We start from the raw sequence: 21,886 nt of genomic DNA, 5'->3' as shown, positions 1-21,886 counted from the left end.
AGTTTTTTTTATTTGTATTCTCTTGCATGTTGTGCTTTACTCTCCCAAAGCATTAATCAGTGTGTTGTCAATCAGTGTTTCTTCATTCTGGAGCAGATAAAGTATTAATTTTATGATAATGAAGACAAATCTCCATCACTTTATAGCTGGCAAGAGAAATTACATGCAGGACCCGTAGATGATCTTAAATCTCGCAGATTGTCAGTGTTGCTGAGTTCTTTCTTTCCACCTTCCTTCGATCCCGGAATGAAGAAGAGAAGGATCCAGTCATTGAAATTGTGGGTGAAAGTGTGGAGATTGAGCATGTTGTCCGGACTATAAAATGACCTGTCCATTCTCATAGTCCAGGAAAATGCCAATATTTCGAGGTTTAACCTTTGGGGTGAGAGGGCTTGAGAAGACAGTGGTGTTGGCTAAATAACCTTTTCCATGGAAAAGCCATATGATCTATTAGCCGGTGTCAGGGTTCAGACTAATTTCCTTTTTCCTCATCACAGACTCCCAGACCACTCCCAGAATCCACTCAATCGTGTTTCCCACTTCCACCTCCCAGTAATTTCTCCCTGATATGAATCCTGCTGATCCAAAGACAAAGGGCCAGTAGTCAAGTCTCTCCGGGATGTTAGGTAGCCATTGTGTTTTGTCCCCGAGTCTCACACTAGTCTGGTCCTCAGACAGGATGAGGTAAGGATTCGCTGTTCTCTGATCCAGAGTCAGAGAAGCTGGAGCTGGCATAATTAAAATAACACAGTTATTTGGATTTATGCTATCATTTACTTAACTGCTTATTTTTGAAAATGCTTTTGTGTCGTATGTGAAATTTATTGCCACAATAGGGTTGATACTCTGCAGAGGACTTCTCTCGGCCGATCACCACAATGAATCAGGGTTTTATTGCCTGGAATCTCAGAAATCACCAAAAACAGTGTGGGAAGAGGTGAAAAACCATTAGGCAGGGATGAGGAGATGGCAAGGTGAGTTCACGTATGAGTGATCATAAAGATAACAGGCGATATGAAGAGACACTGGACTGACAGGCAACAGCGGAGAAAACTCGCAATGTTTGGTGAACTGGAGTGTGTCACGAATAGGAGAATCAGAGTTAAGACAAAAGAGACACTGGTGGATAGAAGAGGTGGGAGAGGACAGGAGGTTGCCAGTTGGTAGCATTAGGAGGAAAAGCACTTGTGGAGTGAAGACAACACTGGAGGGGAGATGACTGATGAGGCGAATGCGATCTGAAAGAAAAATAGGGGAGTTATGGTGGGGGATTTTAACTTCCCAAACATCGACTGGGACTGCCATAGTGTTAAAGGTTCAGATGGAGAAGAATTTCTGAAGTGTGTACAAGACAATTTTCTGACTCAGTATGAGGATGTACCTACTGGAGAAGGTGCAAAACGTGACCTACTCTTGGGAAATAAGGAGGGCAGGTGACTGACGTGTAAGTGGGGGAGCACTTTGGGGTCAGCGACCATAATTCTATTTGTTTTAAAGTAGTGATGGAAGAGGATAGACCAGATCTAAAAGCTGAAGTTCTAAATTGGAGAATGGCCAATTTTGACGGTATTAGGCAAGAACTTTCAAAAGCTGACTTGGGGCGGATGTTCGCAGGTACAGGGACGGCTGGAAAATGGTAAGCCTTCAGAAGTGAGATAACAAGAATCGAGAGAAAGTGTATTCCTGTCAGGGTGAAAGGGAAGGCTGGTAGGTATAGGGAATGCCGGATGATTAAAGAATTTGAGGGTTTGGTTAAGAAAAAGAAGGAAGCATATGTCAAGAATACACAGGATAGATCGAGTGAATCCTTAGAAAAGTATAAAGAAAATAGGAGTACACTTAAGTGGGAAATCAGGAGGGCAAAACGGGGACATGAGATCGCTTTGGCAACTAAAATTAAGGAGAATCCAAACGATTTTTACAGATATATTAAGGGCAAAAGGGTAACCACGGAGAGAATAGGGCCCCTCAAAGATCAGCAAGGCGGCCTTTGTGTGGAACCACATAAAATGGGGGAGATACTAAATGAATATTTTGCATCAATACTGTGGAAAAGGATATGGAAGATACAGACTTCAAGGAAATTGATGCTGACATATTAGTGAGGCCACTTTTGGAATATTGTGTGTACTTCTGATCTCCTTCCTATTGGAAAGGGGTTGAAAGGGTTCAGAAAAGATTTACAAGATGTTCCCAGGGCTGGAGGATTTGAACTACAGGGAGGGGTTGAATAGGATAGGGCTATTTTCCCTAGAGCATCGGAGGCTGAGGGGTGACTTTACAGAGATTGGTGCGGGTGTCCAAGAGGTGTTCTCTGAAATGTTCCGCAAGTAGGCGGCCTGTCTCCCCAATGTAGAGGAGGCCACATTGTGTGGACCGGATGCAGTAAATGATGTGTGTGGAGGTGCTGGTCAATTTGTGACGGATATGGAAGGACCCCTTGGGGCCTTGGAATGAAGTGAGGGGGGAGGTGTAGGCGCAAATTTTGCATTTCTTACGGTTGCAGGGGACGGTGCCGGGAGTGGAATTTGTGTTGGTGGGGAGTGTGGACGTGGCGAGGGAGTCATGGCGGGAGTGGTCATTCTGTAACTCTGATCGGGGAGAGGAGGGAAATATATCCTTGGTGGTGGGGTCCGTTTGAAGGTGGCGGAAATGACGAAGGATGATCCGATGTATCTGGAGGTTGGTGGGGTGGTAGGTGAGGACCAGTGGGGTTCTGTCCTGGTGGCGATTGGAGGGGCAGGGCTCAAGGGAAGAGGAGCGGGAAGTGGAGGAGATGCGGTGGAGAGCATCATCAACCACATCTGAGGGGAAATTACGGTCTTTGAAGAAGGAGGCCATCTGGGTTGTTTGGTCTTGGAATTGGTCCTCCTGGGAGCAGATGCGGTGGAGGCGAAGGAATTGGGAATATGGGATGGTGTTTTTACAGGGGGCAGGGTGGGAGAAGGTGTAATCTCGGTAGGTGTGGGAGTCGGTCGGTTTATACTAAATGTCCGTGTCGAGGCGGTCGCCCAAGATAGAAATAGAGACGTCTAGGAAGGGGAGGGAGGAGTCTGAGACGGTCCAGGTAAACTTGAGGTCGGGGTTTGAAGGTGTTAGTAAAGTGGATGAACTGTTCAACCTCCTCGTAGGAGCATGAGGCAGTGCTGATACAGTCATCGATGTAGCGGAGGATAAGGTGGGGGGTGGTGCCAGTGTAGCTGCGGAAGATGGACTGTTCCACATATCCGACAAAGAGGCAGGCATAGCTGGGGCCCATGCGGGTGCCCATGGCTGCTCCTTTGGCTTGGAGGAAATGGGAGGATTGGAAAGAGAAGTTGTTCAGAGTGAGGACCAGTTCAGTCAGTCGAAGGAGGGTGTCAGTGGAAGGGTACTGGTTGGTTCAGCAGGAAAGGAAGAAGCTAAGGGCATTGAAGTCTTCGTGATGGGGGATGGAGGTGTATAGGGACTGGATGTCTATGGTGAAGATAAGGCGTTGGGGGCCAGGGAAGCGAAAATCATGGAGGAGGTGGAGGGCATGGGTGGTGTCCTGAACGTCAGTTGGGACTTCTTGGACTAAGTGGGACAGGACCGTGTCGAGGTATGCAGAGATGAGTTCAGTGGGGCAGAAGCAGGCTGAGACAATGGGTCGGCCGGGGCAGTCAGGTTTGTGGATTTTGGGCAGGAGGTAGAAACGGGCGGTGTGGGGTTGTGGGACTATGACGTTGGAGGCGGTGGATGGGAGATCCCCTGAGGTGATGAGTTTATGGATGGTCTGGGAGATGATGGTTTGGTGGTTGGAGGTGGGGTCATGGTCAAGGGGAAAGTCGGAGGAGGTGTCCGCGAGCTGACGTTTAGCCTCAGCGGTGTAAAGATCGGTGCGCCAAACTACTACCGCACAAACTACTACCGTCACAAATTCACCTGCACCTCCACACACATCATTTACTGCATCCACTGCACCCGATGTGGCCTACTCTACTTTGGGGAGACAGGTCACCTACTTGCGGAACATTTCAGAGAACACCTCTGTGACACCCGCACCAACCAACCCAACCAACCCAACCACACCGTAGCTGAACACTTTAACTCCCCCTCCCACTCTGCCAAGGACATGCAGGTCCTTGGCCTCCTCCATCGCCGGCTGGAGGAAGAGCGCCTCATCTTCCGCCTAGGAACACTCCAATCACAAGGGATGAATGCATATTTCTTCAGCTTCCTCATTTCCCCTCCCCCCACCTTATCTCAGTCCCAACTCTCGGACAGCACCGTCTTCTTGACCTGCAATCTTCTTCCCGATCTCCGCTCCACCCCCTCTCCTGCCTATCACCCTCACCTTAACCTCCTTCCACCTATCGCATTTCCAACGCCCCTCCCCCAAGTCCCTCCTCCCAACCTTTTATCTTAGCCTGCTTGGCACACTTTCCTCATTCCTGAAGAAGGTCTTATGCCTGAAACATCGATTCTCCTGCTCTTTGGATGCAGCCTGACCTGCTGCGCTTTTCCAGCAACACATTTTTCAGCTCTGAACTCCAGCATCTGCAGTCCTTACTTTCTCCTAATGGAAAGGGTAGGGTTTCCTTTACGAAATGAGTACTTTCATACCATGTTAATTAGATCTTCATTTCACTGTCTTTGTAGCCCAATGTTGAAAATGTCATTGCCTATGCCATAATTGAACAGTTGAGATGTTATGTCATGCACTTAAAGCAATATTAAGTTGGCTCTATTACATGGCAGTCTACAAACATACGAGGTAGATAAAAGCAAATTTCAATAGCCTTGCTTTATCCAGACAATATGCTGCAACTCAGTACAGTTTTTATGTGATATGACAGAGGAAAAAGTGTACTACTTATTTTGAAATTCTTGCTTCATCTCTCTACTTTATCTGGCATGTTGCACTTTCTGCCTGATCAGTTTCATTGTGTGCAGTGGAAATTTCCTCAATGAAAGTTCGGTTTTTATGGATGCAGAACATCCAGAAGAACATCCAGCAAAACCTTGAGACTTTTGTTTAGCTGGCACAAGAAGGTGGGAATAATTGATAGAAATAATGAGATTATTAACAACCAGGTGTAATGAACTATATAGTAGATGTTTAGAGTGTCTGGTTAATAGCCTGCTGATGGGAGACACTGGACAAAGATAAACAGTTCAGAAAAATCATGATAACAAGGAAACTTGATAAACAGTCCAGAAAAATCATGATAACAAGGAAACTTGTCAGACTAGCACATACTGTGAACAAACAAAAAGTTTCCAATGCTGGAAATCTGAACCAAAAACAGGAATTGCTGGAGAACTTCAGCAGGTCTGGCAGCCTCTATGCAGAGAAAGCAGAGTGAACATTTCAGATCCGGTGATACTTCTCCAGTTCTGTAATTGGATCACTGGACATGAAACATTGGCTCTACTTTCCCTCTACTGTTGCTGCCAGACCTACTGAGTTTCACCAGCAATTTCTAATTTTATCACACACCTTGTGATTGGCAGTGACATGTTGGTTTGATTTGGTTTATTGTCATCACTCGTACATAGTTTAACAAAATGTTTCATTTTGTGAGCAGTACACGGGTAGATGATAGCCAACAAGGACAGATAATTCATCGGGTGCTTAGACAGAGCAAGGAATACAAGGTTACAGCTGCACAGGAGATGAACAAAGCGAGATCATCATTAGCAAGATCAATACTGTTAAAGTTAGAGAGGTCCAATCAGCAGACTGCTAACAGCAGGGAAGAAGTTGTTCTTGAACCTGTTGGTACGTGCGATCAAGTCTCTGTATCTTTTCTTTGATGGAAGAGGTTAGAAAAGAGCATTACTGGTGTGGGAGGCGTTTTTGATTATATTGGCAGCCTTTCCACAGCAACAAGAAGTGGAAATGGAGTCCATAGATAGAAGGGTGTCTTCTGTGATGGTCTAGGCTTTGCACACGACATTCTGTAGTTTTTGGTTCTGGGCAGAACAGTTGCCATACAAGAACCATGGTGCACTCAGTTAGAATGCTTTTCGATAGAATATGGTGTATCTGGAAAGGTTGGTGAGGGTCCTTATGGAGATGATGAATTTCCTAAGCTGGCTGAGGAAGGAGAGGTGTTGTGGAGCCTTCTTGACCATCACAACTACATGGGAGGCTCTGGACAGATTGTTGGTAATCATCACTCCTACAAACGTGATGCTCTCGACCCTCTTCATCTCAACTCTGTTGCTGGAGATAGTTGTGTCTCCTCCTCCTTTATTCCTGAAGTTGATGATCAGTCATTTTGTATTTCCAACACTGAGAGAGATTGTTATCATTGCACCATGTCACCAAGCACTCTATCTCCTTCCTGCATTCTGATTCATTGTTGTTCCTCAGAGCCATTTCAACGAGTCGATGAATTTAGCTTCCAATAGGCTGAGGCATTAGCTTCCCCACTGCTGAACAAGGACACCATTTTATACCCTTGAAGCCCCTTTAAAACTGTTTCTGCATGAGATAAGACCATCAAACCTCTCTTACCCACTAGACAAATTAGTAATTCTATACCCTCTCACTGGACACAGACAGCTCCAAAAATTAGTCATATCAGACTCAAAACTTCAATTTTGTTTCACTCTCCACAGCTCCTGCCACAACTGCAGAGATTCACCAGCATTCTCTATGTATGTCTGGATTTTATTACTGCAGAGGACTGATGAGGCTGGGTCACTCATTACATTCAAGGAACAGATGAATGGATTTTTAACAAAGCAGGAAATCAAAGACTATGGGATTAAGGCTGAAAGTTAGGGATGAGGATGATCAGATCAGCGATGATCTCATTAAAGAGTCCAGAAGAAGCGTTACACCCGACACATCGACTTCTCCACCTCCAAATGCTGCCTGGTTTGCCATGTTCTTCCAGCCTCATGCCTGTCTATTTTGGATTCCAGCATCTGCAGTTTTTTTTTTTCTCTAACCAACTATGATCTCCTTAAAGACAGAGCAGATTTAATGGGCTGAATGACCAACTTCTGCACTTGTCATGTTCTCATCCAATACAATCCTTCAATCATGCAGTCATAAACAATGGATGATCTTCTCATTATTTCATTACTGTTTGAGAGATCTTCTGCATGTACATTGGCTGCAGTGATCATAATACAAATTTGACTACACTCTAAAAGGACTTAAATAGCAGCAAAGTTCTTCAACTCATCAGGTGCTCTGTAAGGTGCTTTCCAAATTCAAGTCTTTCATTTCCTTCCCCTCTAAGTCTCTGCCTACATCCGCCTGTAAAGCACGCTTTAAATCTTTCTCTTTTCCCAATTTCTGATCATTGCCCTGTGAATATTTGTTTAATAATTGCTCACGCAAAGCAATATTCTTAAAGGTGCGATAGAATTGCAATTGGTTACCATGTATCCAGGTGCCTGACATCAATTTATGCTATTTTTCCCACAGTGTATCATGAAGAAGTGTGGAAAGAATTTAAAGTTCAGTCTTTTCAAGGATAATGTGATAGGGCAAGGTGATATGATTTAGTATTTAAACGAGTTGACAAGGGAGGAAAGGGCCATTTAAATAACAGGGTTTCATGTTCACGGCATTGCTACATTATTACCTCACTCTTGAAAAGTCACTTCATTGGCTCTGAGGAAATTTGGGGCATCCTGACAAAAAGAAAGTTATCGAATGAATGAAGGTTTTTTTCACTTTGTCCTGCAGGGAAAGTGTTAGCCTGGATTTTGCTTGCAAATCTCTGGAATGGGGGAGCTACTGGCTCACCTGCTAAGAAGCTAAATTTAGCTGAGCACACAGTGCAAGGACTCTGCTGGATCTGCAATTTGAGGGAGGAACTTTGAACTCACTGCTTGAAGTGGTGCTAAAAGTAGAAAATTCTCTTTACATTTAATCAACATTGGGTTATACTCACCAAGTGCTTTAATCTACTCAGCTGCCATTCAGGTGTTGGAAAACATGGATAAACCAATTCTGTATCTTGCACGTACTCTGACCACATAAGAAAGAGGAGCAGAATTATGAATGAAATGTTTCTCAACCAGATCCTCCTGCTTTCTCCCCATAACCCTTCCTCCCTTTACTAATCACGAACCTATTTGTCTCTGCTTTAAATACACTGAGAAGTGTGCTCTCCACAGCCTTCTGCAGCAATTGGTTCTACAGATTCACCACCCTCTGACTGAAGAAATTACTCCTCATCTCAGTTCTAAAGGTGTCCCTTCACTCTGAGGCAATGATATCGATACAGTTGTGTGTGAGAGAAAAGTGAATGTGATGGTGAATATACACTAACTTGAAGAGGGATGGAGAAGAGCTGAATGAGGGCCTCATGTGAAGTTCCTCTTGGTTTAATTCCAGCCCTCCACAGTTTGAGGTTGACGTCCTACAATTTACCCACTCAAAGGGTTTGGCACGATGGCTGAGGGGACAGTACTATTGTTCGATTCCACGTGCAGGAGAGTGTCTATGTGAAGTTTGCACGTTCTCCACATGTCTGCATGGGTTTCCTCCAGATCCTTTCTACAATGCAAAGATGTGCAGGCTAGGTGGTGTAAACATGGGAGAGGCAGGGGTAGAGGGGTGGGTCTGGGTAGGATGCTCTTGGGAGGATCACTGTGAACTTGAGTAGCCTGCTTCCTTGCTGTAGGGATTCTCTGAAGCCTAACCATTTCTCGATTGGAAGAGTGGAGCTGACATCAAAGATGAATTGAAAGGCTCAAATTATTTCTCCATTTCATCGTGCTTTCTGAACTTTGGGTGGATTTTAACCAGTTATTTTTCAGTTAATTTCAGCTTCTGTCAGTTTTAGTGTAACTGACACTGACCACCCGAACCCTGCCTTCTCATTGGAGAGCTGCTGTATCTCATACTCAGTCCCAGGAAGTGGTGGGAGTCAGTCCCAGAACAGAACAGAGGCCTGGCCCAGGGACTGGGAGGATGAACGTTCACAAATCCTGGGTGATGTGTAGAATGGGTCCCGGGGGAGCGTTTGTAATTGGTGACCTGCCTCTTTCCACATGAACCAAGAGAACCTGGATGAACCAGGACAAAAATTATACTTTTATCCCCACTGTTGGATTGCATCCAGGTTTTGCTTAACTGAAGCTCCCAATGTGCAACAGTGATCGTACTGTTTGAAACATCCAGAAAGCTGGTGACCAGTACAATGCATGGAATGATAGATATGGTCTCAGAAATGCACTGTGGAACTGAATTATAACCTGCACACATATGTATTAAATCCTGCTGGGGCAAATGAGATTTGTTTTAGATTTCCTACTTTACTGGTGTGCCTGCAGACTAACCTTTTGAAATTATTGGACTGGGAGAGCCTACTCTGCAATTTCTTTTAGAATGGAATGGCCTTTATTGTCATGTGCACACAAATTAATGCAGTTGTAAGTTTGTAATGGTGTCTTTTGGTGTCAAATTAGGGACAGGATACCCAGGTATAGATACATTAATTGATGTTACAGAATTGAGGTAATGGGAAAATCGACAAGCGTAGAAAATAGAGTTTAAAAAATCCAACATTCACAAATCCTGGGTGATGTGTGGAATGGGTCCCGGGGGAGCGTTTGTAAATGGTGAACTGCCTCTTTCCACATGATCCAAGAGAACCTGGATGAACCAGGACAAAATGATAATATTAATTCTTCAACCTCACTTTCGATGGAACCAACACTCACTTTAACTTCTTTTGTCTAAACATTTATAGAACTTCTTATTTTTTTAAAATATATTTCTGGTTATCTTTCACCAACAGAGTAATTTTCCCATTCTCATTTATCTTCTCACCATTTTTTGGCTCTTTTCTGATATATTGACCAATCTTCTGACCTGCCATCTGTCTTTCCACCATTACCTGTTTTTTCTTTCCGTTTGACACCACCTTTAACATTTTGAGTTAAACATGGGTTGTTGATCCATCCTTTGGATTTTTTCTTACTTATTGAAATGCATCTGCTGTTCGATGTAATCATTGTAACATGTTGCATGTCAAGAATACGGATTCTAACATTTTTTGGAAATTCTTCCATGCAAGTTCAGGGAAATCTACATATTAGTCAATATATTTGGATGCACATTCATGTAAATTCCGATTATTGAAGCCAGAATGTTTGCGTTGATTATTTCATTTGTACTTTGTGTGTGATGTAAACTCTTGATATAATTTCAGGTGATTGCAACACATCATTTTCTGAATCCACTGACACTGGCTTTCTGAAATTCTGCAATGTTTCTTCTGCTTCAGTTACCAGTTTGGATCTTCCATGGTTGGAGGAAGAAATTGCCCTGGATGACTTAAAGGATGTGGACAATAGCGTCTCTTTTGCTTTCTTTACTGTTTCTCTTCTTTTCTGAAAGAAGTTGTTGATTTTTTTTCTGGTATCATGCGTGTTAATGTATATTTGGGGATGGAGATAATACTACTTTTAATTTTGTTACTAATATCACATTTTTTCTTGCCTTTCTGGACTTTAAACTGCGATGTGGCTCAAACTGGAAGGAGTTATGGAGGTGTTTTTGGGATATGTAAGTGCCGCGTGTTGACAGGGCGTGGGGCCCCTCACTAAGTGTCTTATGTTGGTTCAGTTTGTTGATTTTTTTGCATACATAACTACTTGCCGTAGTTCTGGTTTATGTATTTTTTGGTTTATGCTCAGCAATTGGTAAGTCAAATTCTTCCTTTTTGGAGTTCAAATGGTGTTATAGAGAGTCATGGCTAATTGTGTCCTGAAATGATGTACCTGGAATATTAGAAGTAGCCATTCGCAAGTGAGAGAAAAAGGTGCTTTCTAGTCTGAGAAAGGAGAGGGTGGAGATAGCCCTTTTACAGGAGACTCATTTTGGTGATATGGCAATTGCAGCAGGATGGGCATATCCAGGTGTATTTCTCTTCCTTCACAAATAGGAGTGTGGGAAAGGCCATGTTTATTTGGAATAATCTTCCATTAAGTCGCTAGTTCAGATTAAACTTGAGTATGGGCAGTTCACCATTCTTAACGCCTCTTTGAATGGTTCTTGACCCCCAGCGCATCACTTTAAATTTTTGATCAATGCATTCTCAAACTGATGGCTCTTGCACCATGGCAGATTATTTTTGGGGAGACTTTATGTGCCTTATGGATCCCACGGTGGAACAAATGCCTAGAGGCACCTCAACACTTCCTTTATAATCTGAGCAACTAGCAGATTTATGTGCAGAATTGGGATTGGTAGCTATCTCGAGGTGTCCTCATCCCACGGGGAGGGATAATACGTTTTTACTAATCTGCACAAGTGTCATATTCGGATTGATCTTTTCGTAACTTCTGCGCCATCCTTGGATTCCGTAACATTTTGTACAATTAGAAATGTCACTAATTCTGATCATGCTACAATATATTTAGAGATTGAGGTTAAGAGCAATGTTACAGATCCTCGACATTGGCGAATGGATCCCTGTATTCTGAAGTCCATCGAATAATTCTTCAATGAATGTAAGGTATTGTTAGCCACCAATTTGGATAAGGCCAGTAACCTATCTATTCTTTGGAAGACTGCTAAGACTTATGTCAGGGGGTAATTATCTCTTATTCTTCCAGTCAGAAATGACAGAAGGGGGAGCAGCAATTCCTGCTTGAGGCACAGCTAAGTTCAGCTGAGGAGGCGTAATTTGCTTGGCCCTCATTGGCTAAGCTGCAGCGGGTTACAGCTCTTTGTTCCACCATGAACTCAACGTTCATGCAGACAACAAGGAAGGAATTTGCTTTTGTGAAATAAAGACTGTATGAGCACGGTGACAAGCCGGGCAGATATCGAACATATCTTGCCAGGAGAAATAGATAAGATTAGTTACTTTGTGCAAACCGGCCCTTCAGCCCGAAAAGTCCACATCAACGCGCGACCCACCCAGACCCATTCCCCTACATTTACCCCTTCACCTAACATTACTGGCTATTTTGCATGGTCAATTCACTTTACCTGCCCATTTTTGGACTGTGGGAGGAAATCGGAGCACCCGGAGGAAACCCCCACAGACAGTCACCTGAGGCGGGAATTGAACCCAGGTCTTTGGAGCTGTGAGGCAGCAGTGCTAACCACTCTGCCACCGTGCTGCCCACTAATAGTCCCCAATTAATTACCTCAATTAGGGACAGGATTGGAATGGTTATTTGTGATTTGAAAAAGATCAATGCTACATTTTGGAAAGTTTACTTTGAACTATACCAGTCTGAACGTTGTGAGTGCTAAGATGGAATCCTTCTTTAAGAAACTGGATCTTCCAGGTGTTAGCTCAGAACAGGTATCCTTTCTTAATGCCCCTTTAAGAGAGCAAGAGGTACAGGAGGCTGTGAAGCAGATGCAGAGTGGGAAGGCACCAGGCCATGACGTTCTTCCTGGCAAGTTTTACGAAGAATTTATAACAGATATTAAACATATATGATTACTTGTACAGCCATGATTGCCTCCTGCCATCTTTAAGAGGGGATAATATTTCTCTTATCCTTCAGAAAGGGAAGACCCCAAAGGAATGTGCCTCTTTTAGGCACATCTCACGTTTAAACACTGATGTTAAAACCTTGGCCAAGGTAATTCTGCTGCTTTCCATTGTGAGAGACGACCAGACTGTGTTTTTTAAAAGCCCGTAGATCCTCCAATAATATCAGGAGGTTACTGAATATGATTCAAGTGTGTCAGCAGCAGTCAGTTCAGGTATTAGTGATCTCATTGGATGCAGGAAAGGCATTTGATTGGGTCGATTGGCCATATCTTTTTATACCCTTGAATGATTTGGTTGAGGGGAGTTTTTTTTAGGAGTGTGAGGGTCGTCTAGCAGTCCAGCAGCGGTTCTCACTAATGGTGTGAGATCTAGTCATTTTAATATGTGTAGGGGCAGTCGGTAAGACTGTCCCTCTCACACTACCTTTTAATCTGAAAGTATGGTTTGGCTAGCAGTGAACGTTTTCATTTTTTTCAGGTCAGGGATTTTATTCAAAAAGGGACTACACTTTTGACCGACTCCTACAGATCTGTCACAGAGGAGAGATTGCTTTGTGCTATAAGTACTCTCTCTGATAATGCTGTTTATCATATATTGGGGGTCTTCTTTCAGAAGACATTGAGCAGCTTTGTGAATTCTTGGAGAGAGAGTTAGGAGTTGCGATGTCTATTGAGACATGGGAGAACATTTCTGAAAATGTGAGAATAATTTCAATCTGTAACAGGACCCTTGCCATGCAGGTAAAGATTCTGCACATGACCCATTTGGCCCCAGAGCACCTCACAAAATTTAAGGTGGGAGCATCTTCACTATGTTCGAAGTGTAAAATAATTATCAGGACTCTCACTCATTGTCTGTGGTCTTGCGTCAGACAAATATTGGAGTGCTATGGCAGGTGTAATAGAGAGGTTCTTGGGGATCGAAGTTAAGAGGGATCTTATCTCTCTTCCCATGGCCCTCCACAATTTATCTTCTTTGAACACTCATGGGAAAAAATCTCTTTAATATTCTCATTTTTCATGTGAGGAAAAGAATTGTGATGTGGTGGATCCCTAAAAACCTCCAGGCCTGTTGGTTTGGCAGTGGTTAATTATAAACATACTCCAATAGACATTTTTATCAATGTGGTACACCAAAAACTGAAAATTAGTAAAAGATTTGGCGGCTCTTTTTGGAATATTTTGGTGTTGACATATCTGCAATCTTAATTCGGGCTTTTGTGTCACCATGATGATCTATTAAGTCAACTTGATGCTCTTGAGGGAGAATTTAAAATAAATTCACGTGCAATACTCATTGATCTCAGAGATAGGTAGCTACAGTTTGCACCTGACTATCGTTGTATTTTGTTTGCGGTGTTGTTTCTTGTTGATTTTTTTGTTTTAGTGTCATTGAGATATACAGCATGGAAACAGACACGTCGGTTCAACCCGTCCATGCCGAACAGATATCTCAACCCAATCTCGTCCCACCTGCCAGCACCCGCCCTATATCTCTCCAAAACTTTCCTATTCATATGCTCATCCAAATGCCTTTTAAATGTTGCAATTATATCAGCCTCTACCACTTCCTCTGGCAGCTCATTCCAAACATGTACCACACTCTGCATAAAAAAGTTGCTCCTTTGGTCTCTTTTCCATCTTTCCCCTCTCACCCTAAACCTATGCCCTCTCCTGCTGGACTCCCCCATCCCAGGGAAAACACTTTGCCCATTCACCCTATCCATAGCACCCCCCGCGCCCCCCCAACCCCATAATTTTGTAAACCTCTGTCAGGTCACCCCTCATGCACCGATGGTCCAGGGAAAACAGCCCCAGCCTGTTCAGTCTCTTCGTATAGCTCAAATCCTCCAACCCTGGCAACATCCTTGTAATTTTTGTCTGAACCCTTTGAAGTTTCACAACTTCTTTCCGACAGGAAGGAGACCAGAATTGCATGCAATATTCCAAGAGTGGCTGAACCAATGTCCTGTATAGCCGCAACATGACCTCCCGACTCCTGTACTCAGTACTCTGACCAATAAAGGAAAGCATACCAAATGCCTTCTTCACTATCCTATCTATCTGCGACTTCATTTTCAAGGAGCTATGAACCTGCACTCCAAGGTCTCTTTGTTCTGCAACGCTCCCGAGGACTTTACCATTAAGTGTATAAGTCCTGCAAAGATTAGCTTCCCAAAATGAAGCTCCTCGAATTTAAGACAGAGATAGATAGCTTCTTGATTAGTAAAGCGAACAGGTTTGCAGGGAGAAGGCAGGAGAAGGGGGGCTGAGAAATATATCAGCCACGCTCAAATGGAGGAGGGAACCTGATTGGTGTATGACCTCATTCTGCTGCTGCATCTTATAGTCAGCAGAGGGGAAGCTGTCAATTGGATATATTAGCGACTTTCTGATATTTATAATACCTCGTCTCCATCACAAATGATAACATGGTGTCCTAACACTGTCAAGCTCCTTAATAACCTATTGAATGCCTCAAATACAAAGACGGGTATTTGCATAGTGCCTTTGATGATATCTCAAAGCTTCTTACAGTCCATGAAGTATTTCAGAATTGTATTTAATGTTGCAACGTGGACCATAAGTTAGCCAGTCTGTACAGAGCAGGCTCCCATAAACAGGAATGTGAACAGGTCATCTAATTATTTTGATGTTGAATGAGAGATGAATATTGGCTGTGGGATTTTTTTTATATTCACCTCTAAATAACGCTTGTATCAAATTCCCAATACTGCAGCACTCCCTCAGTACTACATTCGTGTCAGTCTTGGATTTTAACGGTCGTATCACACATTGCAAGCTCAGACCACCTACATTCTCCTCCAAATTATTAAGATACAGTGTTTCAGCACAGATCACTGCACAACACCACTGGTCACAGATCTCCAGTCAGAAAGACAAACTTCCATCGCCCTCATCAATCTTCTTTGTCACTTCCTCAAAAACCTCAAGGAAGTTTGTCAGATGTGACCTCTCCTCTGCTTTGCCTTTTAATGAGATCATAGCTGATCTGATCATTCTCAAATTGACTTTCTGGACTTAACTTCATAAACTTTGATTCCCTTCCTCGTTAAAAATCTGTCCAACTGAGCCTTGTATATACTGAGTGACTCAGCCTCAACAACCCTCTGCAGCATCAAATTCCACACAACTCCAAGAATGCTGGAGAAACTCAGCAGGTTTGGCAGCAGCTGAGGTGCGAGAAATATTTCACATCCAATATGACTCTTGCTCAGAGCTGTTTGTGTCTGTCCAGTGGAAGGGTGTCGAAAATGTTGATATAAGTGATAGATTTGAGAGGATTCACAGTCCTTTTCTCACCACAGAGGTACAGCCCTGCAATGTAAAAGGGAATTCAAGAAGCTGTCATGGAGTCCTTGGTTGGCAGTGGGGAAGCTAATGCCTCAGCCTACTTGAAAACTAATTCATCAATCCTTTGAAACGATCTGGAAGAATCTCAATTTCACTGCCAATCACAAGGTATCCTACAAAAATTAAAATTGCTCGAAAAACTGTAGTAGTGTCACTGGACCTAAAATGTTGTCTCTTCTTTCTCTTCACTCACGCTACCAGATTGCTGATTCTCACCAGCAATTTCTGTTTTGTGGCACACCTTGGCAGTGAAAATTGAAGTTTATGTCACACCAAGTCATCAAAAAACAAAGAATTGCAAATGCTGGTAATCTGAAACAAAACAGAAATTGATGGGAGAATCTGCTTTCTGTGCACAAATGCTGCCTCAGCTGCTGAGTTTCAGTGTTCCAGGAACAGACTGACAAAGAACATTACTGTAAAACTCAACTCATGTCAAAAATCCTCATTCACTGTCACCAAGTCAAATTCATCTTTATGTTATTACTGGTGTTTCATTCAATGGGCTTCAATAATGCTTCTAAATCTTTTATGTGGCAATTTCACAAAAGAATTTTCAAGTCCAGGATCAAATTCCCTCTGAATACTAATTGTATCTCCAGTCGAAAACTCATTCAATTCAGATAAACATGACTTACTTTGAATAAACCCACACTGGCTTTCCTCAATTATCCAGAATTGCTTAACAGTTTGAATATTATCCTTAACATTTCCCACCACCGAGGTTAATCTCACTGACCTGTTGCTGCAGCTTTATGTTTACACTTTATTTAGAAACCAAATCATTGACAATACTACAATATTGAATGAAATGTGGCTGTAAAAACAGGATTGTAGGGCAGGAGGGGAAAGGGGACTGGACTTGGACCAGCCAAATACTCTATCCATGGACCTTCACAACTTCACGGTCTTAAATATGTAGACGTTACCATTGACCAACACGTGACAATTTGCAGATAACACTAAAATAGGCAGTATTGTGGACTGTGAGGAAGGTTCTCAGAAATTGCAACAGGACCTTGATCAGCTGGGGAAGTGGGCCGAGAAATGGCAAATGGAGTTTCATATACATAAGTCTGAGGTCCTGCGTATTGGAAAGTAAAATCAAGGTGAGCAATTCATGATGAATATTAGGGCCTTAAAGAGTGTAGTAGAACAGAGGGACTTGGAGGCCAGGTACACGGTTCTCTGAAAGTGGAGTCACTGGGAGACAGGACAATCACGAAGGCTTTGGCACATTGGCCTTCATCAGTCAGGGTACTGAGTTTAGAAGTTGGGAAGTTATGTTACAGTTGTGTCGGACATTGGTGAGACTGCAAAGAGTCATCGAGATGTACAGCATGGAAACAGACCCTTCAGTCCAACTGTCCACGCCGACAAGATATCCCAACCCAATCTACTCCCATCTGTCAGCGCCCGGCACATATCCCTCCAAACCCATCCAAATGCCTCTTAAATGTTGCAATTGTACCAGCCTCCACACATCCTCTGGCAACTCATTCCATACACATACCACCCACTGTGTGATAAAGTTGCCCCTTAGGTCTCTTTTGTATCTTTCCCCTCTCACCCGAAACCTATGCCATCTAGTTCTGGACTCCCCGACCCCAAGAAAAAGATTTTGTCTATTTATCCTATCCATGCCCCTCATAATTTTGTAAACCTCTATAAGGTCACCCCTCAGCTCCGACGCTCCAGGGAAAACAGCCCCAGCCTGTTCAGCCTCTCCCCATAGCTCAGATCCTCCAACTCTGGTAACATCCTTGTAAATCTTTTCTGAACGCTTCCAAGTTTCACAACATCTTTCCAATAGGAAGGAGACCAGAATTGCATGCAATATTCAACAGTGACCTAACCAATGTCCTGTACAGCCGCAACATGACCTCCCAGCTCCTGTAATCAATACTCTGACCAATAAAGGAGAGCATACCAAATGCCCTCTTCACTATCCGATCTACCTGCGACTCCACTTTCAAGAAGCTATGAACCTGGACTCAAAGGTCTCTTTGTTCAGCAACGCTGCCGAGGACCTTACCATTAAGTGTACAAGTCCTGCTAAGTTTTGCTTTCCCAAAATGCAGCACCTCGCATTTATCTGAATTAAACTCCATCTGCCACCTCTCAGCCTACTGGCCCATTAGCCCATGTGGTCCAGATCCTGTTGCAATCTGAGATAACCCTCTTCGCTGTCCACTACACCTCCAATGTTGGTGTCATCTGCAAACTTCCTAAATATACCTCTTACGTTCGCATCCAAATCATTTGTGTAAATGACAAAAAGTAGACGGCCCAGTACCGATCCTTGTGGCAATCCACTGGTCACAGGACTCCAGTCTGAAAAATAATGCTCGAACACCACCCTCTGTCTTCTACCTTTGAGCCAGTTCCATATCCAAATGGCTAGTTCTCCCTGTATTCCGTGAGATCTAACCATGTTAATCAATCTCCCTTGGGGAACCTTCTCTAATGCCATACTGAAGTCCTTATAGATTACATCTACTGTTCTGCCCTCATCAATCTTCTTTGTTACATCCCCAAAAAACTCAACCAAGTTTATGAGACATGATTTCCCACGCACAAAGCCATGTTGACTATCCCGAATCAAGCCTTGCCTTTCCAAATACATGTACATCCTGTCCCTCAGGATTCCCTCCAACAACTTGCCCATCACCGAGGTCAGGCTCACCAGTCTATAGTTTCCTGGATTGACTTTACCGCCCTTCTTAAAGAGTGGCACCATCTTTGCCAACCTCCAGTCTTCCGGCACGTCACCTGTGCATATCGATAATACAAATATCTCAGCAAGAGGCCCAGCAATCACTTCTCTAGCTTCCCACAGACCTCTCGGGTACACCTGATCGGGTCCTGCGGATTTATCCACCTTTAACCGTTTCAAGACATCCAGCACTTCCTCCTCTGTAATCTGGACATTTTTCAAGGTGCCACTATCTATTTCCCTACAGTCTATATCTTCCATATCCTTTTTCACAGTAAATACTGTAAGAAATGGGGAAATGTGTTGTTTTTCAAGGGAGTATTTGAGGGATCTAGGCAAGTATTCCTAGGGAAATGTATCTTTACTTTTAATACGGATTAAAAGTACTAACTTTAATGTATAATTATTAAAGAAATGTTTAAAACAGTAATTTCAGCAAAAAAACTAAGATTTCTGAAACATATAAGCGAGGAACTAAAACATACATTGTTAAGATGTATGTTCAAGAATGGAATATACCTATGAACAATGAAAGATGTTACAAAATAGAAGAAGGAAATATCAAGATACGAGTTTAGCCTTATGTCAGCACGTACAAGGGGGAAAATTGCTAACTTGGAAAGAAGGCGGCAATGGGCGTGGAGTATAGATGAGCAGGGATGGAATGGTAAGAAAGATTGGGTACTGTAGGGATCGGAAGAGGTGACCTCACGTAGCTCAAAAAGTATAACTGTGTAGGACTTTGAAATCTCTTCACTTCAATTGCTTTCTGCAATTGGGGTCCTTTCTTGCAAGATCGTAGAATAAATTGTCTTGTTTCCAGCTTTGGTGGTCTCGTCTAATTTTATTGAGTTTGTTTCTTAAGATTTGGGTGCTCTGGTCCCTAGCTCCGGTCGCTCAGCAATTTCGGAAAAATCGGACAAGGTGCACCCCGCCGATTTCGGCAGTCTCTACTTTCCCTCATTGCTGTGGCGGCTCGGGCTAACGAGATCCGGACTGAGAGACCCTGGAAACAAGACGTGCAGATGCAACGCGGTGGGTTCGGTCGGGTAACTCTTGTGCACAAGACCCGGGTAAGAAAATGGTCTTAAGTAAGTATTATCCGGGTGACCGGGGTAGGCAGTGGGTTTTGTTTTATTGTCAGTCTTTGCCATGAGCAAGGCGCACTAAGACATGGCGGGTTGGTCGGGTAACTCTTATGGACTTAAGACCCGAATTCGGGGGCGGCTGGGATTTGCAGCAGTACTTGCTGTTTCACCGTGGTTCTCGGTGCACTGGAACTTGGTGGGTTGGTCGGTTAACTCTTATGCGGCCGGGATTTGCAGCATTACTTGCTCTTTTGCCACGGTGCGATCGGCACTAAGACGTGGTAGTTCGGTCGGGATACTCTTGTGTACATGAGACCAGGGTGAACGTAAATTTTGGGCGACGTAGATTGACAACGGTTTTGCTGTCTGGTATTGCCGCGGGACGGGGCGCGCATTCGACCAGGTAACTCTTGTGTACAGACCAAGGTATGAAAATTGACCTTCAAGTATTACCTTGATGGTCGGTTCCATATAAGAAGTACGGGGGAATTGGCAACTTAAAAAAAAGAGAATAAAGGTCTTTAATTGGCTAGATTAATCTAACGAGTAAGGTGTCTACCTGATTCGATCACCCAGCCTTAGACCGGTTGTTAAGAGGGAAAACCCCCACGCGAAGGTCAGGACACTGAAGTGGGTGTGGAAGAAAGTGACACCAGACCACAGAGGGGTTAATTAAAATTATATAAAGAACCGGCCGAGTGTTAAAGTGGAAAATAAGAATAGTGAGTTTAACTGTCGAAGGAGACATGTCGGAAAAATGTTAAGAGATTGGAAGTACAATCCTCAGACGCAAGTAAAGGATAAAAAAATGATAAAATGTCAATGGAAAACAGCCTTACAATCAGGAGGAATCAGATTATGCTTCGTGTCAGAAGGGCTAGTAGCTGAAGGGCTACTACTGAGGGTACACTTCGTAACTAACTTATAGCCAGACATCCAGAAAAATATTCAAAACCTCGACGAGTCATTGCGGGAAGCTCCAGGTGTCTGTGAGATCCAGTGTGTGTGTGTGTGTGTGTGTGTGTGTGTGTGTGTGTGTGTGTGTGTGTGTGTGTGTGTGTGTGTGTGTGTGTGTGTGTGTGTGTGTGTGTGTGTGTGTGTGTGTGTGTGTGTGTATATGTGTGTGTGTGTGTGTGAGAGAGAGAGAGAGAGAGAGAAGAGCTCTACAGCCATTAGAAAGTTTAACCCTTTGTGATTCAGTCTGAATGCACATTTGTTTGTTGGTGATTGAATGTTCCCTGGAGCTTGAAATCCGGGACTGTTTTGAATCTGATTTCTATTGTGGAAATTTTAACATGATTTATTTTAAGGTTAAGGATTTTGCAAGATTATGAAATAAAATGTTAACTCCTGCGTTTTTTACAGGTCATGACTACCTTACTATTAGTTTCTAACTAATCTCTTTTATCCTTACATAAAAGCGATTTATGGAGGATATGGGAGCAGCACGATCATCCCTAAGCTTTAGACCTAGCGGTGCTAAATTAACTAACAAAGATCTCAAGGTTTCTGGAGTAAAAGGCAAAGAATTCTGAAATCAGAATGCAGGACAATAGCTCACAGACTCTAGGATCTTGAAATATGAGACAATCTTAATAGAACAGGATGATCTTGTGTTAGTCACAGAGAGTTGCTTGAATCCAGCTGCATTTCTGTGGCGGAGAGAAGGGGGTGGCCCCTGGCAATCCAGAACATGACTGCCTTGATATGATTAAATATAAGACTAAAGTGCGAATGAACTTAAGAAACGTACCGTTGCATGTGAGAGCTCTGTTGTTTATCGACGGGTCCTCCTGGATGATTGAGGGTAAAAGGCACAATGGATATGCTGTAGTAGACGGGATGGAGGGAAGTATTATCGAGGCTGGAAGACTGCTTAACGGCTGGTCAGCCCAAACTTGTGAACTCGATGCTCTAGAAAGAGCTCTTAGAACCTTAGAAAACAAAAAAAGGAACGATATGTACAGACTCCAATTATGCGTTTGGAGTGGTACATACTTTCGAAAAAAAATTGGCAAGAAAGAGGACTGATAAATAACAGAGGAAAAGAACGAGCTCCTGAGAAATTGATAAAACAAGTGCTGGAATCTTTGTTATGCCCGAGAGAAATAATAGTAGTTCATATAAATGGACATCAGAAGGTGAATGACCTGGAGTAAGGGAAAATAGACTGGTCAAAGAGGTAGTTAAAGAAGTGACCCTGAATCCACAAGGAGCAGTGATATATTCCCTAATACCTGCAATTTTTGATCT

General features: G+C 43.3%; 1 long non-coding RNA gene across 1 annotated transcript; it reads right to left on the bottom strand.

Moving 5' to 3' along the window:
- Positions 1 to 216: 216 nt before the first annotated feature.
- Positions 217 to 21,620, bottom strand: LOC148140104 (uncharacterized). Its single transcript, XR_015753047.1, has 3 exons — positions 21,387 to 21,620; positions 7,881 to 7,957; positions 217 to 728 (listed from the first exon to the last, which is right to left on the bottom strand). It is a non-coding gene; the product is annotated as an uncharacterized LOC148140104 (long non-coding RNA).
- Between the last annotated feature and the right edge of the window lie 266 nt (positions 21,621 to 21,886).

This window comes from Chiloscyllium plagiosum, unplaced genomic scaffold (genome assembly GCF_037043375.1).
Source record: "Chiloscyllium plagiosum isolate Xiang-an unplaced genomic scaffold, Cpla_swu_hap1 HiC_scaffold_35, whole genome shotgun sequence".
Lineage (NCBI taxonomy): Eukaryota > Metazoa > Chordata > Chondrichthyes > Orectolobiformes > Hemiscylliidae > Chiloscyllium > Chiloscyllium plagiosum.
This window is presented reverse-complemented; position numbering and strand designations above follow the sequence as displayed.